Here is a 20,218-nt window from a genome sequence, read left to right on the forward strand (position 1 = left end):
GTGCCGTCGAGTCGGCCCCGACTCATAGCGACCCCTCCTTGGGTTTCCGAGGCAGTATCACTACGGAAGTAGGATTGCCCAACCTTCCTTTCGAGGAGTGGCTTGTGGGTTTGAACCGCCAGCCGTCTGGTTAGCAGGCAAGTGTCTTAGCCACTATGCTACCAGAGCTCTCTATAGGAGTTGGAAATACACATCCACTAAGTATAGCCCTCCACAAGTTTTTTCCTTATCCCTACTCACTGGAAAGCTTATCTTCAAATGTGAATAATGCAACAATGGGGAGTTGTACTGTTCCTTACTGATGCCAGCCTCCAAATCAGGAACCTAATAGCCTTCTGTTCATTGTTGCCACCAAACTTTTAAATATTATCCTATTAAAATACTAGGCAATCCTTTATAGAATATTTCTCAAAGTGTACTCTGAGGAACAGTTGTTTTGCTTAATGGTTATAGATATTACTCAAAATAAAGGGAGAAGTGGTCAAATAAGTTTGGCAAAAACTATATTTATAGTATTAAACAGATTTATTCACTTCAGAACTCTTGAAATCCTTCTTCTGAACATAAGCATGATGAATTTCCAAGAAGGAGAATAAAGGCTGCCATGTTTCTCCCTCTTATTGACTACCTCTCCTTTTTCAGAGGATCATCTCCTGTAATGGGTGTCCCACAAAACATAATTTAGAAAATACTGTTCCATAGACTATTCAATAAGACATTCAAATCTAAAATTTCTTTGACTTGGCAATAATGTCACTGAATTGAACCCAGTATTTCACATTTTATTCAAATGGTATCTAATTTTTAAATCACATTCTAGTCATATATACCATGGAGTAGTAAGTCTTCAAAAAGTGCAGAATAAAATCAAAACAGAAATGTATTTATTAAGTACTCACTGTGCTTTTCATCCCGTACAAAGTACATAAGCTGAACTTCAAATAATTTCCTGTGACACAGCAGGAGACACCTGAGGATTGCTTTCAGAGGTCGGGAATCCCTCACTTAATTTCAGACTTCTGGCCTCTGTGGTCTGGACCAGCCTAGTAAAGGATACAAATAAAGGTCAGAACATTAGAAAATGGTCACATTTAGCATGATTTTCACCTCAAGGATGTTGGTTCATGAATAGGGATTGTTAGATAATCTGTAATAATGGCCTCTCGTTTAGAAAGGCAATAAAGTTTACACTTTGATTCAGGATGATAGACTGAGCATAAAGATGTGTCTCCTCTTCCTCTGCATTAAATGGTAGCAAAGGAATAACCCTCATAGAGGTGAAGAGAGTGGAAGGAAGAACACAGGAGCTAAGTTCAGAACTTTCTGGAATGTGGAAAAGAATGGAGCCTCTTTATGGATAACAGAGAGCAGAGATGCAGTAGCCTAGAATACCTAGAAGAGTCCCTGGGGCTGCAAGCTGCTAACCAAAAGATTGGGGGTTCTAATCTACTCAGAGGCTCCTCGGAAGAAAGGCCTGGTCATGTACTTCTGAAAAGTCAGCAATTGAAACTTTGTGAAGCACAGTTCTACTCTGACACTTATAGGGTCACCATGAGTCAGACTTGACTCCATAGCAATTGGTCTGGGAGGATACCTGGAAAGAGTTTAGCAAAGAAGAGTCAATCTGCCTGACAAAACCCTGGAGTACCTGTAGGCACAGTCAGGCGCATAGGAGATGGCATTAATGAAAAGCGGTGGCGTGGAAGGTTGGAAATCAGAGGATTATTTTAAAGTTTGTCTTGTAAATAAATGCCCCAGTCATAAGCATTCCACCCTATTCCAGTCTGAAGACCACTAAAGCCTAGTGTATTATCCACTGGCAAAGTTAGCTAGCTAGATATTACCACATCAGTTATTTTAATCAATCAAGCTACTCCTCCATCCTATTCTTAATTATGACTGGACAACTAAACATCAGGATTATGCTGGATTACTATATTTTAATGATAGGAAGATAAAGTCAAGGAAATATCAAGTGTGTAAAACAAGCTAGAAAATATGAAAGAAATGCAACCTGGAGTGAAAATAAAAACAAAACAATTATCAAAACCTAACATTGACTGAGTACATACTATTTGCCAGAATACTACTGTGCATACTATTTATCAGCACTATTAGAAGCTCTGGCGGCATAGTGCCTAAGGCATTTGACTGCTAACCAGAAGGCTAGTGGTTCAAACCCACCAGCCACTCCTCAGAAGGAAGATTGGGCAATCTACTTCAGCAGTGATACCGCCTCAGAAACCCAAGGAGGGGTCACTGTAAGTCGGATCCAACTCAGTGGCAGTGAATTTTTTTTTTTTTTAGGTGCTTTTAAAATATTAACTCATTTAATTTTCACATCAGCTTTATCAGGTAAAATAGTATTAATATATTCTCAGTTTTCAAGCACAGACTTTAAATAACTTACTCTAGGCTACACAGTGAATAATTGGTATTTGAGCACAGATAGTCTGACTTTGATGCTTATGCTCATAACTAGTACTCTATATTTCTAGAATAATAATAAATGTCCCAGTGTAGAAGAGAGGCACTGAAAGGGCCCAGCAAGTGGTTCCAAGTATGAAGGAAAAAAATCCACACACCTACACATTATCATGAAGTTGCAAAACGCCATTATAAAGAGAAGATTCTAAAAGCTTCCAGAAAAATAAGTCACCATCTAAGGAATAAAATTCAAGCTGGAATCAGACTCTTTGTCAGCAGCACTGTTGCAAAGGCACAATGGAGTAGTGTCTTCAAGATTCTCAAGGGAAATAATTTATAATGTAAAAAGAGAATTTATTTGACATGAATACGAGAATCATTTTCCTTCAAGTGGCACTGGGACACTGGACTCACTGAAAGAAAATGTAATCCTAGTATAGTATTTGTCCCTTCAGTGAACAGAAATTATTACAGATGCTATTTAGTATTTTTCAATTTTGGGAATCAATCTATAGATAAACTATAGAAAGTCTAGATAAGGTTACTAACAGAATGTATACATACAGTTGACAGAAGATGAGAAGTAGAAGAGTAGAAGATTTGTTGCCATCAAGTTAATTCTGAGTCCTAGCCCCTCTATAGGACATAGAACTGCCACATAGGGTTTCCTAGGCTGTAGTCTTTACAGGAACAGATCAACAGGTCTTTCCTCCCAAGGAGCTATCAGTAGGTTCCAGTCACCAACTTTTCCTTTAGCAGCCAAGTGCTTTAACCACTGTGCTACCAGGGCTCCTTATTTAACAAGAGATACTACCCAGTGTGGTTGAAACAAGAGATCGAAGTTAAAGGTTAAAGTTCAAAGGATCAGTTTAAAAACCGGAGTTCTCTTTCTAGTTCTGGCCTATTCACTGAGCTTCAAACTCAAGATGATTAGAAAACCTGTCCCTCCACTCATCTCACTGAATGCTACCTCCATCCCACCAGATGTTCAGGTAGAAGTAGTTCTTAATCCCACCTTTCCCTCCATAGCTGTATCCAGTCCATTAGCAAATCTGGACATTTCTCTATCTCCAAAATATATCTCACATCTTTTTTTCCTCCATCTCTCTTGTTGCTAATGTAGTACAGACACTATTATCCTATTTCCTTTCTTCTCCATAAACTGTTTTGAACATCATATTCAAAAGGATGTTTTTTAAAACTTTGTAGTGAAATACATATAACAAATATTGGCCATTTCAACCACTTTTTTTTTCCTTTGTCCCCTCCCCTGTACACTTTACTATATTCATGGCTATATTTGCAGCATTTGTAAATACATACATAGAAATATTCTCTGTCAAACCTATACATATTCATGGGTATAGTCCCATTCTCCTTCCCACACTTGTTCAGTTTATGTGTCTATGTATGTATCCACTTATACATTATTTATTATTATTATTACTGTTATTGCAGGATTGTGTATGAATTAGTATTTACCTCTGTTGCCTCTAACTCTTGTATTACAGCCAACATCTTCCTTCCCTTGATCATTTTGTGCTCACCTCCTCTTTATTTTTATTGCCTTCACCTTCACCCAAGTTATTATGTATGGACTCTCTAGTTAGTGGTTTACCATCCCATACCCTCCCACCCCTTGTTGTTGTTGTTAGGTGCCATTGAGTTGACTCTTACTCATAGTGACCCTATGTACAACAGAATGAAACACTGTCCGGTCATGCGCCATCCTCACAATCCTTGCTATACCTGAGCCCATCGTTGCAGCCACTGTGTCAGTCCATCTCATTGAAAGTCTTCCCCTTTTGCATTGACCCTCCACTTTACCAAGCATGATATCCTTCTCCGGGGAATGGTCCCTTCTGATAACATGACCAAAGTAGGCAAGACAAAATCTGGCTATTCTTGCCTCCAAGGAGCATTCTGGCTGTACTTCTTCCAGGACAGATTTGTTCATTCTTCTGTCAGTCCATGGTACTTTCACTATTCTTCTCGAACACCACAACTCAAAAGCATCAACTCTTCTGTGGTCTTCCTTATTCATTGTCCAGCTCTCACATGCATATGAGGTGATTGAAAATACCATGGTGTAGGTTAGGGGCACCTTATTCTTCAAAGAGACATCTTTGCTCTTCAATACTTTAAAGAGGTCTTTTGCAGCAAATTTGCTCAGTGCAATACAAAGACTGATTTCTTGACTGCTGCTTCAATTGGTGTTGATTGTGAAAGCAAGTAATATGAAATCTTGGACAATTTCAATCTTTTGTTCCTTTATCATGATACTGCTTATTGGTCCAGTTGTAAGGATTTGCATTTTCTTTATGTTGAGGTGTAATCCATACTGCTGACTATAATCTTTAATCTTTATCAGTAAGTGCTTCAAGTCATCTTTGCTTTCAGCAAGAGAGGTTGTGTTGTCTTCATATTGTGAGTTGTCAATCAATTCTGATGCTGCATTCTTCCTCATGTAGTCCAGCTTCTACAGATTGAATAAGTGTGGTGAAAGGATACAACCCTGGTGCACTTCCTTCATGATTTTAAGCCATGCAGGATCTCTCTGTTCTGTTTGAACGACAGCCTCCTGGTCTGTGTACAGATTCCTCGTAAGCACAATGAAGTGTTCTGCAAGTCCCATTCTTCTGGTAATCATCAAAAAATATTTCTTTTTGTGTGAAAACCTTCTCTTGACATTTTATAATAATGGTCTCATACAATGTTTGTCCTTTTATATTGACTAATTTCACTCAGCATAATGTCCTCTAGGTTCATCCATGCTATGAGATGTTTCACAGATTCATCGTTGTTTTTAAATATTACATAGTATTTCATTGTGTATATGTATCAGTTTGTTTATCCATTCATCTGCTGATGGGTATTTAGGTTGTTTCTATCTGTTTGCTGCTGTGAATAGTGCTGCAATGAACATTCATATGCATATCCATCATTTTTATTTGTACAATTCAGTAACATTAATTATGTTCACCATTTGTGCAACCATCATCACTATCCATTTCCAAATTTTTTTCATCACCCTTAATAGAAATGCAATACTCCGTAAGCAGTACCTCCCCATTTCCTTTTTCCATCCTTGCATGCCACTAATAAACTTTGGTCTTTTTGCATTGGCCTTTTCTGTATATTTCATATAAGTGGGATCATACAATATTTGTCCTTATGTATCTTACTTACTTCATTCAGCATAGTGTTTTCAAGGTTTATCCATGTAGTAGCATGAATCAAAGCTATTTATGACTGAATAATATTCCATTGTATGTATATACCACATTTTATTTATGCATTCATCAGTTGATAGACTCATGGGTTATATCCACCTTTTGGCTGTTATGACTAATGCTGCAATGAACACTGGTTTTCAAGTACCTGGTTGAGACCCTGCTTTCAGTTCTTTTGAGCATATGCCTAGGGATAGAATTGCTGGGTCATATGGTTGTTCTATGTTTAACTTTCTGAGGAACCAAACTCTTTCCCATAGCAGCTGTACCATTTTACAATCCCACCAACAATGGATGCGGGTTCCAGTTTCTCCATATCCTTGCCAATACTTGTTATTTTTTATGTTTCTGATCATAGCCATTGTAGTGAGGGTAAAGTGGTATCTCATTGTTTTGATTTGCATTTCCCTGATAACCAATACTACCACTCCTCTGTTAGATTGTTATGCTGTAGTGGCTTGCATGTTGCTGTGACTGGAGGCTTTGCCACAGTATTTCAGATATCAGCAGGGCCACCCAAAGTGGACAGGTTTCAGTGGAGTGTGCAGGTTAAGACAGACTAGGAAGAAGGATGAGGCCATCCACATCTCAAAGAATTGGCTGGTGAAAATCTTATGAATAGCAGTGATGCACTGTCTGATACATTATTGAAAAACTTGATGAATAGCTCTGAAACTTTGTCTAATGTAGTGCCAGAATATGAGCCCCTCGGGTTGGAAGACACTGAAAGTATGACTGGGGAGGAGGTGCCTCCTCAAAGTAGAGTTGACCTTAATGACACAGATGGAGTAAAGCATTTGGGACCTCCATTTGATGATGGGGCACAACTCAAAATGGGAAGAAACAGCTGTAAACATCTATTAATAATTAGAACATAGAATGTGTGCAGTATCAATGTAGGAAAATTGGAATTTGTCAGAGATTAAATGGAACTCATAAAGACTGATATCCTATGCATTAGTGAGCTGAAATGAACTGGTTTGGGCCAGTTTGAATAAGACAACCATTATATCTACTGTGCCAGGAATGACAGATTGAAGAGGAGTAGCATTGCATTGATCGTCACAAAGAGTGTTTCAAGATCTATTCTGAAGTACAATGCTGTTAGTGATAGAATAATATCCATATGCCTACAAGAAAGACCAATTAATACTACTATTACTCAAATTTATGCACCAACCACTATAGCCAAAGACCAGGAAATTGAAGATTTTGACCTACTTCTGCAGTCTGAAATTAACCAAACATACAATCAAGATGTATTGATTATTACTGGTGATTGGAATGTGAAAGTTAGAAGCAAAGAAGAAGCATCAGTAGTTGGAAAATATGGCCTTGGTGATAGAAATAATGCCAGAGATCACATGATAGCATTCACAAGACTAATGACTTATGCATTGCAAATACCTTTTTCAACAATATGTACACGTAGACCTCACCAGATGGAATACACAGGAGTCAGATTGACTATATCTGTGGAAAGAAGCAACAGAGAAGCTCAGTATCTTCAGCCAGAACAAGGCTAGGAGCAAGTTCAAGTTCAAGACAATTAAGTCCATGAGAACCAAAATATGACCTTGATTATATCCTGCCTGAGTTTATAGACAATCTAAAGAATAGATTTGACATATTGAACACCAGTGACTGAAAACTGGATGAATTGTGGGATGACATCAAGAATATCATACATGAAGAAAGCAAAAATGTCATTAAAAAGACAGGAAAGGAAGAAAAGAACAAAATGGGTACTGGAATAGACACTGAAACTTGCTTTTGAATGGAGAGTGGCTAGATCAAATGGAAGAAAAGATAAAAGAGCTGAACAAAAGATTTCAAAGAGCAGCTTGAGAAGACAAAGTAAAATATTATAGTGAAATGTGCAAAGACCTGGAATAAGAAAACCAAAAGGAAAGTGTACACTCAGCATTTCTCAAGCTGAAAGAACTGAAGAAAAAAATTTAAGCCTCGAGTTGCAATACTGAAGATTCTATGGGCAAAATATTGAATGATGCAGGACGCATCAAAAGAAGATGGAAGGAATACACAGAGTCACTAAAGCAAGAAGAAGTAGTCGATATTCAACTATTTCAGGAGGTGGCATATGATCAGGAACCAATGGTATTGACGGAAGAAGTCGAAACTACACTGAAGGAACTGGTGAAAAACAAGGCTCCAGGAATTTACAGGATAGCCATTGAAATGTTTCAACAAACAGATGCTGCACTGGAAGCACTTACTCATCTATGTCAAGTAATTTGGAAGACAGCTACCTGGTCAATTGACTGGAAGAGATCCATATTTGTACCCATCACAAAGAGAGGTGATCCAACAGAATGTGGAAATTATTGAACAATACCATTAATATCACATGCAAGTAAAATTTGCTGAAGATTCATTCAAAAACAGTTGCAGCAGTTTATTGATAGGGAACTTCCAGAAATGCAAGCTGGATTCAGAAGAGGACATGGAACAAAGGATATCATTGCTGATGTCAGATGGATCTTGGCTGAAAGCAAATAATACCAGAAAGAGGTTTACTTGTGTTTTATTGATTATGCAAAGGCATCAGACTGTGTGGATCATAATAAATGATGGATAGCATTGCAAAGAATGGGAATTTCAGAACTCTTAATTGTGATCATGAGGAATAAGGGAATACTGCATGGTTTAACATCAGGAAGGATGTGTGTTAAGGTTGTATCCTTTCACCGTATTTATTCAATCTGTATGCTAAGCAAATAAACTGAAAAGCTGGACTATGTGAAGAACACAGCATCAGATTGGAGGAAGACTGATTAACAACCTGCAATATGCAGACAACACAACCGTGCTTACTGAAAGTGAAGAGGACTTGAACTTACTGATGAAGGTTAAAGACTGCAGTCTGAAGTATGGATTACACCTCAACATAAAGAAAACGAAAATCTCCAGGGTTAGACAAATAAGCAGCATCACGATAGATGGAGAAAAGATTGAAGTTGTCAAAGATTTATTATTATTATTATTATTATTATTACTTGGCTTCACAATTAACACCTACAGAAGCAGCAGTCAAGAAACCAGACTTTGTATTGCACTGGGCAAATCTGCTGCTAAGACCTCTTTCAAGTGTTGAAGAGCAAATACGTCACTTTGAAGACTAAGGTATGCCTAACCTAAGCCATGGTATTTTCAGTCACCTCATATGCATGTGAAAGCTGGAAAATGAATAAGGAAGACCAAAGAAAAATTGATGCTTTTGAGTTGTGGTGTTGGAGAACAATACTGAAAGTACCATGAAGAGCAAATAAACAGTATCAGAAGAACAAACAAATCTGTCCTGGAAGAAGTGCAGCTGGAATGCTCCTTGGAAGCAAGAATGGCCAGGCTTCATTTTACCTACTTTGATCATGTTGTCAGGAGGGACCATTCCGTGGAGAAGGATGTCATGCTTGGTAAAGTGGAGGGTGAGAGAAAAAAGGGAAGACCTTCAAGTAGATGGATTGACACAGTGGCTACAATGATGGGCTCAAGTATGGCAGGGATTGTGAGGATGGCACACGAGGGGGCAGTGTTTCATTCTCTTGTACATGTTGTTGTTGTTGTTATTTGCCGTCGAGTCGGCCCCGACTCATAGCGACTCCTCCTTGGGTTTCCAAGGCAGTATCACTACGGAAGTAGGATTGCCCAACCTTCCTTCCGAGGAGTGGCTGGTGGGTTTGAACCGCCAGCCTTCTGGTTAGCAGTCAAAGGGCCTTAGGCACTATGCTACCAGAGTATAAGTCAGAGCCAACTTGATGGCACCTAAAGCAACAGTAACTAATGGAATTGCCTGGATGGTGCAAACAGTTAAGTCACTTGGCTGCTAACCAAAATGTTGGCAGTTCAAGTCTACCTGGAGGCACTTCAGAAAATAAGGCTTGGTGATCTACTTCTGAAAAATAGCCATTGAGAATCCTATGGAGCACAGTTCTATCCTGGCATACATGGGATTGCCATGAATCAGAATCAACTCAACAGCAACTGATTTGGTCATGACTATTGGTGTTGAGAGAAGCCCTAGTGGTTCAGTGTTTAAGTGCTTGGCTATTAACTAAAAGGTCAGTGGTTCAAATCCACCAGCCACTTGGCAGGAGAAAAATGTAGCAATCTGCTTCCTTCTGTAAAGGCTTACAGCCTTGGAAACCTATGTGGCAGTTCTACTCTGTCCTATAGGGTTGCTATGATTTAGAATCAAGTCAACAGCAATGGGTTTAGTTTATGTGCTTCTTGGCCTTTGTATATCTTCTACAGTAAAATGTCTGTCTAAGTTCTTTGCTCATTTTTTGATTGAGTTTTTGTCATTGTTGTTGTTAAGTTGTAGGAGATTTTACATATTTTGAATATTAAACGGTTATGCAATTTATATTACCAAATATTTCCTCCCATTCAGTAGGTTTTCTCATTATTTCATTGATAAAGTCCTTGGAAGCACCAACATTTTTAATTTTGATGAAGCCCAATTTATCTGTTTTTCTTTTGTTTCTTGTGGTTTTTGTGTCACGTCTAAGAATCTGTTGTCAAAAACGAGGTCCTGAAGCATTGATCCCATATTTTCTAAGAGTTTTATAGTTTTATTTCTTATATTTAGGTCTTTGATCAATTTGAGTAATTTTCATATATAGTATGAGGTATGGGTCCAACTTCATTCTTTTGCATGTGAGATCCAGTTGTTCTAGAACCATTTATTGAAGATATTATTCTTAAAACATTGGATCAACTTAGCACCTTTATCAAAAATTAATTAGCTGTAGACACATGGTAGAATGATCTTTTTAAAACATAAATGATATCTCTCTTCTCTTTAGGTCCTCCAGTTATTTTTCATTGCTTATAAAATATATTTCAAATTCCTCATCATTGTCTGTTGTTGTTGTTACGTGCTGTCGAGTCAGACCTGACTCATAGTGACCTCTCCTTGGGTTTCCGAGGCAGTATCACTACGTAAGTAGATTGCCCCATCTTCTTTCAGAGGAGTGGCTGGTGGGTTTGAACCACCAGCCTTCTGGTTAGCAGTCAAGTGCCTTAGGCACTACGCTACCAGAGCTCCCATCATTGACTACAAGACCCTATGTAATTGGTAGAATCTATCTTAATTCTTTTGCTCTTCCTCTCATTCAGCATATTATGATACTGATATTTAGAGAAGTAGTATGTAATTCAGACCAAGGAGGTAGGAAATTCTCTTTGAAATTTGTGCTTGTTTCCAAACTAATTTATTCCTGTTGTACTTTTTATTATAATTCCATAATTTTGTTACATGTTCTTACAAATTAAAATCTGTATATGAAAAGAAAACACTTGTTTCCATAAAATAAAGTTGAATGTTTGAAAAGACTTGATAAAAGGTCAATCACTATAAAAATTGATAATTAGGTGTGGGCAAAATAACTATAAAAGATGAGTGGTGGGGAATGAATTTTTTATGTCATGAAGATTTCTGCACTCATATTGCTTCACATGTGTCATGAAGTTTTCATTTTTTATTAAAGAAATGAAAACTAGGAGTGTATTAGGAGTACAGCTTGTGCAAGGAACACAAAGTAGAATTCCAATTAATGGACACTTCTTTCCAATTAATGGCAACAAAGATATCTTGGTCCTTTAACAAAAATTTGGTAAATGAGCTGATTCAAATAAATATCTAAGTGTGCTATGTATCATTTTCTATGACTCTTTGTTTTCAGTGAATTATTTGATTAATTGACCAATCAGGTTTCAGTCCTTTGGCACAAGAAGTAGTTGCTTCTTCTCTAATTTAAAAAGAGATGCAAGCAAAGTGGTGGAAGGTGAGACCATAGAGGAAGGCTTTGTTTTAGGGTGACTAGGCAGAGGCCCACAGGAGCTCTGGTAGCATAGTGGCTAAAGCACTTGACTGCTAACCAGAAGGCTGGTAGTTCAAACCCACCAGCCACTCCTCGGAAAGAAGGTTGGGCAATCCTACCTCCGTAGTGATACTACCTCGGAAACCCAAGGAGGGGTCGCTATGAGTCGGGGCTGACTCAACGGCACATAACAACAACAACAACAACAGGCAGAGGCCCAGACATTTCACAAGATCTATGTCTGTAAGTCTGTTCTCTTGAGCTAGTCAATTTTCCAAGAGAAAAATCCTCCAAACCCCTGCCATTTCCTCCAGGAAATCTAGTGGTCCCACTGCTCCTTTTAAAGACTCTCAAATAATCCTATTTTCAACTCCAGCTTCTCCCCCTGCCCCATGCTTCCTGCTTCAGAGGTATCTGATGCCTCCAATTCTTGAGTCTTACTGGAATTCTGTGACAATAATTCACTTGCTTTTTCTGAGTGAATTGCTTTTTCTTCATTTCCTTATTGCTCTCCCACAAATGCTCCCTTCCTCATAAGCACTTAGCTTCTAGTTTTCTGTGGTCTATTCAACTCTCACAACAGGACCAATAAGTAACATCATGATAAATGGAGAAAAGATTGAAGTTGTCAAGGATTTCATTTTACTTACGTCCACAGCAATGCCCAAGGAAGCAGCAGTCAAGAAATCAAACGATGTACTGCATTGGGAAAATCTGCTGTTAAAGTGTTAAAGAGCAAAGATGTCACTTTGAAGACTAAGGTGTTCCTGACCTAAACCATGATATTTTCAATAGCCTCATATGCATGTGAGAGCTGGACAATGAATAAGGAAGATCACAGAAGAATTGGTGCATTTGAATTGTGGTGTTGGCAAGAATACTGAATGCACTGCTGGAAGAATGAACAAGTCTGTCTTGGAGGAAGTATAGCCTGAATGTTGGCAAAGAATACTGAAAGTACCATGGACTGCCAGAAGAACCAACAAATCTGTCCTGGAGGAAGGACATCCATAATGTTCCTTAGAAGCAAGAATGGCCAGACTTCATTTCTCATACTTTGGTCACATTGTCAGAAAGGACCAGTCCCTGGAGAAGGATATCATGCTTGGTAAAGTAGAGGATCAGTGAAAAAGGGTAAGAGCCTCAATGAGGTGGATTGATACAATGGCTGCAATGATGGCCTCAAGCAAGGCAATGATTGTGAAGATGGGAGGACTGGGCAGTGTTTTGATCTGTTGGGCATAGGGTCACCATGAGTCAGAACTGACTCCACTGCACCTAACAACAACTCAAGCCAATGACACTTATCCATCTGCTTTCCAGTTCCCAAATTTGTTAATACCTCCACTCTCATTTTGTTCTTTTTTTTTTTTTTTTTTGCTTAAGAATGCAAGCCCTTTTAATTTATTTACTGTCATTTTAGTGGAGTTGTGGTAGAGAATAGAGAAAAATGAATATCTTTAATTTGTCATGTTTAACTGAAAATCACAATAAACTTCAGCACTTTTAGTTGTTTGATACTATGCCCATTACCTAAATTTTATCATCCATTTTCTCTCAGTTGATGAAATGAGGATGATAACAACTACTTTCCTTAATTGCTATGAGAAATAAATGAGATAACATAATGTGCCTACCACAGTGCTTGTTACACAATGGACAGTTAATGGTAGCTATTCTTGAGGAGCACAGTAGTTAAGGCATTTGGCTATTAACCAGAAGGTCAGCAGTTCAAACCCAGCTGCTGCTCTGAGGGAGGAAGATGAGGCAATGCACCTCCATAAAGATTTACAGCTTTGGAAACCCTATGAGTTGCTATGAGTTGGAATAAATTTGATGGCGCTAGTTATTATTATTATTATTAATCATGGCATTGTACTAAGTTAGGTGTTGGGTTGGAATTCAGCTTTAGATACCTGGCATGGTGTGTCTGTCTGCCTGTCTGTCTGTCTTTCTCTTTTTATTGGTATTTCTCATTGCCAACAGTTCTGCTTATTCTATCCTCCTTAGATTTAATATCATGATTATAATAGCAAGTGCTCCTGGGATCTTGTCTGTTTTGTTCTCTATTGTATTCCCAGGACTTTGTACATCTAGGCATATAATAGGAGTTCAGTAAATATTTATGGACTAGTTTAATTAATAATTACACAATATTTTACAGATTATTTAATGTAAAGTCATAGTGTAATCCAAACTAACATACATAACACAATCTAGGCCTGTCATTTATTCGTATTTTAGATAGTGTGTGGTTACTAGATAAAAACAATAAAATAATTAAAATATTTTAATATAACAAATACAGGCATACCTCATTTTATTGTGCTTTGCTCTATTGCACTTCCCAACTACTGCATTTTTTACAAACTGAAGATTTGTGACAATCCTCTATCGAGCAAGTCTGTCAGCACTATTTTTCCAACAGTATGTGCTCACTTTGTGTCTCTGTGTCACATTTTGGTAATTCTCACAATATTTCAAACATTTTCATAATGTTATTTAATAGACTACAGTATAGTGTAAATATACACTGGGAAACCAAAAAATTCATGTGATCCACTTTATTGAGATACTTGCTTTATTGCTATGATCTGGAACTGAATTTGCATCTGGAACTGAATCTGCATATCCATATAGTCTGCAAAGGAATCCTTGTGGCACAGTGGTTAAGCACTCAGCTGCTAACCAGAAAGTTGGTGGTTTGAAAACAATGGAGGCTCTGCAGGGGAAGAGACCTAGTAATCTGCTCCAGTAAAGATTTCACTCTAGGAAACCCTATGGGGCAATTCTATTCTGTCACATAGGGTCACTATGAGTCAAAATTGACTCAATGGCATACAACAAGAAGTCTGTATCTGCTAATTTTATATATGTATATGCATATGAATATAGAAAAATGTATATGTAAACATCTTTAATACTAATTAAAAGTCATCTCATAGTCACACTGTCCATCAGCCCACTTAATTACTCCTAGTCTTTGGTATTTCAGCAATGTTATCTTGTACTGACAATGAAAGTGCCCTTTATATCTTGTACTACCACACAATTTCCTGGCTGCCATCCACAGTGCGTTGAACAAATGGCTGTGTTCTGTATCTGGGTCTCCATAAAATAAGTGTTCATTTATGATTTTATAAAATAAAACTTTACAAATTAGAGAGGCTGATTTATTCTGTGATGTATTTCATACTTAAATGAAACTGGCTGTTTATTAACTACTTGATATTTTAATGTTCTTTCGAGTTACAAATTCAGATATAGTGGTAGAATTAATTTTCTAAAATAGGTTTTATTTTAATGCAGCTGCCTTCACATCAAAGTGTAACATAACAATGATTTCTTGTTACAGTTATATTCAAGTTTTTTTAACTGTATTTTGAAAGTCTGTACTATTTTTACACTAATTATCTTTTTATATAAGGTCAAAGTCCTATTAAGAAACATGGAGTTTCAAATAGAAAATTATTATAGTTGAATGTTTTTAAGCAGACACAAACAAAAAATTAAGAATATGTCTCAAAGTAAAAACTGCTAAGGTCCCACTTAAAATGGAGTGAGTTGTGTGCCTAAATAAATTCTGGTTTTGTTGATAAAATATAAATGGCTAGACACCAATTTTTTGGTGTGTCCTTGATTAGAAAATTCTTATTTTAATTAGATCAAGTTTCCAAGAAACAGAGTGGATTTCAAACATTCTTCATGGGCTTTGCTTTGTTTATATTTTCCATCTAACAAGGCTTTGTTCAAGTTATTAAGGTGGGTCCAATTTGAATTCTTAAGTAGAGTAACTGCTGAGCACCTGAGTATCTTCTTTGGTGTTTTCACACTTAGATGTGTTTCACTATTGTGGACTTCCTTAAATGCCTCATTTGTTTGAACATAGTAGTTATGTCTAATTTTAATTGATATAAAGTCTGGGTAAGAAATATTCCTCTATAATAGCTAAGATTACCTTTCTTTTCCCTTCAAGTCACCATGAAGAAATGAACCTTTTTTTAAGTTATTATTTTGAGATTCTAGGAGGTTCTAGATCATTATTTGAGAGATTAAGTTGATTTAATTGACTTCCTTCTGAAGTATTTCTGTTTCAGTTGTCTGATTAACAAACTATCCCAAAACTTAATTGCTTGAAACAAGAACGGTTTTATTTCCTCATGACTCTGCAATCTGGACTGGGCTCAGCTGTTTAGTTGATCTGCTGGTTAGTTGCATGGATTCATTCAGTTGGCTTGTTATCTGATGACTGGACTCAGCTGGGATGCTAGAATGATTAGGCCTCTACCTCCTCATGTGGTTTCTCTAGCAGGGTGGCTGGACTTCTTACATGGCAGCTCAGGGACCTCAAAGATGCAAAAGCAAAAGTTTCCAGGTGGTGTAGTTCCTAAGGCATTTGACTGTTAACCAAAGAGGGTTGGTGGTTGAAACTCACCAGCTGCTACGTGTAAGGAAGACTGGGCAACCTACTTCTGTAACGATTTAACACCTTGGAAACTTAAAGAGGGTTACTATGAGTCAGAATCAACTTGATGGCAGTGAGTTTTTTTTTTTTTGTTTGTTTCTTTGCTTTTTTAATGCCTATGACTGGCACAGTGTCACTTCCGCTATTGGTTAAAGGTAATCACAAGGCAGCCCAGATTCACAGAGAGGGGACTAAGCAAGTGTGATCGTTAAAGTTATGGGTCAACTTGGCCAGGTCATGATTCTCAGTGGTTTGGCAGATACTATTTACTATCCATTTTGTGATGTGATGTGAGCAGCCAATCACTTGAAAAGGGAGTTTCCTTGGGGATGTGGCCTGCATCCAGTATATATGCATGTTCTCTCTTTCTCTCTATCCTGCATGTGACTCATCACCCTCTGACCTCTGGCTCTTGGGATGTGAGCTAGAAGCCTGCCACCTGACTGTAGATTTTGGGATTCACTAGCTTTCGCCACCCTGTGAGCCAGCAACTTGCAATCTGACCTCCCAATTTTGGGTTCATCAGCCCCTACAACCACCTGAGTCAGGAGAAGCCTCCAGCCTGACACCTGACCCACAGATTTTGGACTTGCCAGCCTCAACAACTGCATGAGCCACATCATTGAAATAAATCAATCTCTCATTCTCTCAATCTCTCTCTCAATCTCTCTCTCACTCTCTTGCTCCAGTAATGATGTGACTACTGTGAGTCTTCATTCATTGGGGCCAATAATGTGACAGACTACCACAGTGCCCTTACCTGGTTCTTCTAGTGAAAGTTTAGGAGTGGTCCACTCTATACTTTTCTTTTGTCTGAAAATGTCTTTGAATTGCGCCCACTCTTGAATGAATGAAAGAATACCTGGGGATAGAATGCCGCATTCACAGTCATTTACGCTTTGAAGGAATTATTCTGTTGTCTTCTGAATACTACTGTTTTGTCAAGTCTCCAAGTAGTCCAATTGTTAATTCTTTGAGAGTAATCTGTTTCAGGAACAGACTTTTTATGTTCTTAGGGGGCCTTTGTATATAATGATTTATAATTACCTATGATTTATATTGGGAGCTCTGGCAGCATAGTGTCTAAGGCACTTGACCGCTAACCGGAAAGCTGGTGGTTCAAACCCAGCAGCCACTCCTTGGAAGGAAGGTTGGGCAACCTACTTCCATAGTGATACTGCCTCGGAAACCCAAGGAAGGGTCGCTATGAGTTGGGGCCGACTTCATGGTACATATCAACAACAACATGATTTATATTAATATTTCAGTTTTAATGTTATAAATAAAAACTATTTCTAAATTTTTCCCAGTTTTAATGTTATAAATAAACACTATTTCTTAAATTTTAATTTTTAAATACTATATAAAATAAAAATAGTAACTTTCACTTATTATTTGATGTTTAATTAATTCAACTTGAACAAATGAAATACACCTTAACAATTACTCATTTACAAACAAAGTCAATTAAATTTCATTAATATTTTAAACTGCAACTTCATTGACTTAATTGTATTATGTTTTCTTCTTAAACACTTCAAGTACTTGACAAGGAAAACTTAAAACTTTAGTAGTCAAACACTTCCAAAACACTTAAGCCATTCTTTTAAATCTACTAAATTAAATTGATAAATATACAAATCCAGTTATCTTAAACATTCTAACACTGTTTATAAACATAATCATGTTTTCCTAAAATTATCAGCTCAATGCTATCAAACTATTAAATCATATTTGTTTCTGATATATTAAATAATAGATTATAGCTTTGATTTTATTTACTTTATCATCTCTATAGTTAGTCTCAAACCTTAGTTTAATAACCTACAAAGGTTTATTTCTATTTATATTAGAAGTCATATGTAAATCAAATAATATTGGTTTTGGATTTTAGTAAAGTATTAAAATATTGATTTTTAGAAAAAACTACTTTCAGAAGTCCTTATTCTTTCATTCCTACTAATGTCTTTACCCCTTAGGTTTTTAATGTTGCAAATATCTCTTCCTAATCTGCCATCTCTCTGTTAGCTTTGTCCATACTGTCCTTCACTGAACAGAAATTCTAAATTTTGATGTTATAAAGTTTGTAAAGTTTTCACATTATGGTTATGCTTTGGTGGGGGTATTGTTTAAGAAGAATTTTCCTACTTCTAAGTCACAAAAACTTTCTAAGTTTTCTTCCCTTGATTTTATAATTTTACCTTTTATAATTAGGTCTTTAATTCTAGAGTTCATCTTTGTATGTAGTTAAATAAGGAGCTTATTTAATTGTTCTCCAGGGAGTGACAAGGTTTTTGAACCATCTATGGAACAATCTGCACTCTCATTGATTTTGTGGGACCTCCTTAATTAAATGCTAAAGTCTCATATATAAATGGGTATCTCTTTGAGCTGTCTGTTATATGCCTTAGTAGGTTCATTTTTTTGTTCATGGCACAGTACCAAATTGTTTTCATAATTAGGTTTTAGCTTGTCTAATATAGGAGCTCTGGTGGTGTAGTGCCTAAGTCATTTCACTGCTAACCAGAAGGCTGGAGGTTCAAACTCACCAGCCACTACTTGGAAGGAAGATTGGGCGACCTACTTTCGTAGAGATACCACCTTGGAAACCTACAGAGGGGTCACTGTGGGTCAAATCAACTCAAAGGCAGTGAGTTCAGTTTTTTTTTAGTTTAATATCGAATAGGGAAAGTTTCCATTTATTGTTCTTTCTTTTCAGAGTTGATCTATTTATGGACCTTTATTTTTCTGTTTAAATGTTGAAATTTATCACGTTCCTCAGAAAAATCTTGCTAGAATTTTGATTGGGTTACACTGACATTTTAGATTAATTTAGGAGAAACTATCAGGAAGGTTGGGCATTCCTACTTCCGTAGTGATACTGCCTCGGAAACCCAAGGAGGGGTCGCTATGAGTCAGGGCCGACTCGATGGCAAACAACAACAACAACAACATCATCTACATAATAGCTTGTTAGCTATCTCATTCTATCCCAGAGTATAGAATGTCTTGTTTATTCAGATACACATTTATGTCTTTAACAAGTTTAAAAATTTCTCTATGGAGGTCTTGTAGGTTCTTTGTTAATTTCTAGAAACTTTATACTGTACAGTTTTTGTTCTTACTGAGAATGGTATCTTATTTTTCATTGTGTTTTCTAGTTAGTTGTCGTAATTGTAGAGAAATGCTCTTTATTTTTGTACACTTATCTTGTATCTGTCTACCTTGCTGCACTCTTATTTCATTGTTTCTATTGGTTTTTCTATGGAAAAAATGTTATTACCTACAAAACATTTTCTGTTCTTTTCCAATCATTTTTTCTCTTTTTTCTTTTTCATATTCAGCATGGCCTCCAGGAATATGTTAAACTGTAGAATTTTAGTGCTGATTTGTTATAAATGTACATTTAATTTTTCTGATCTTTGGTTGTTGTCTTTTTAAGAAAAAAAAATGTTGTAGTTTGGTAATTTTCTTCCTTATATCTTAAGCATCCTTCATGATTGTATCTATTCTTATTTGAGTTCTTCCTTTAGTAATTTTCAAATTAGGTTTGTTTTATGGAAATATTCTAAGGCCTTCCTAGCCTCCCAATATTTTTAATTTGGCTTTATAGTTAAATGACTGCTTGGTTGAACATAAAATTTTGGTTTAAAGTTCTTTCTTTCCTTTAAAATTTTTTAAAAGATTGCTATTATCTTTTATATAATGTTAGCCACTCAGGTGGAGTGTTGCCTAAGGCAGTTGACTGCTAACCAGAAGACTGGAGGTTCAAACCCACCAGCCACTCCTCGGAAGGAAGATGAGGCAATCTACTTCTGTAGTGATACTGCCTCGGAAACCCAAGGAGGGGTCTCAATGAGTCAGATCTGACTTGACGGCAGTGAGTTTTTTGGGGGTTGACCATTGAGAAATTTGATATTTATCTGCTTCTTATTCCTATTAATCTGCCTTTTCCCTTTGAAAGCTTCTAGAATTTTTTCTTTTTCTTAAATGACCTTGAATTTCTCTACAAAGTGTCTGAGATGTCAGTTTTACTTGTCTACTCTGCAGGATTGGGATAAAAGTGAGGCAAGCAAGATGCCTAGGGTGCAAAATTTAAAGAGGCACTCACTCACTCTCAGAATCATGCATGTGGCCCCTTGCATTTTGCACTCCTTATACCCACCAGCCACTCCTCGGAAGGAAGGTTGGGCAATCCTACTTCCGTAGTGATACTGCCTCGGAAACCCAAGGAGGGGTCGCTATGAGTC

At 37.1% G+C, this 20,218-nt stretch overlaps 1 protein-coding gene across 1 annotated transcript in view; it reads left to right on the forward strand.

The window, feature by feature from the left end:
* CUNH2orf73 (chromosome unknown C2orf73 homolog) overlaps positions 1–20,218 on the forward strand; it is a gene marked incomplete at its 5' end in the record, with an annotated part of 40,220 nt that overhangs the window by 14,384 nt on the left and 5,618 nt on the right. The gene's annotated exons all lie outside the window — the stretch shown is intronic.

This window comes from Orycteropus afer, unplaced genomic scaffold (assembly GCF_000298275.1).
Source record: "Orycteropus afer afer isolate SDZICR_OR568_19922 unplaced genomic scaffold, OryAfe1.0 scaffold00046, whole genome shotgun sequence".
In the NCBI taxonomy this organism is placed as follows: Eukaryota; Metazoa; Chordata; class Mammalia; order Tubulidentata; family Orycteropodidae; genus Orycteropus; species Orycteropus afer.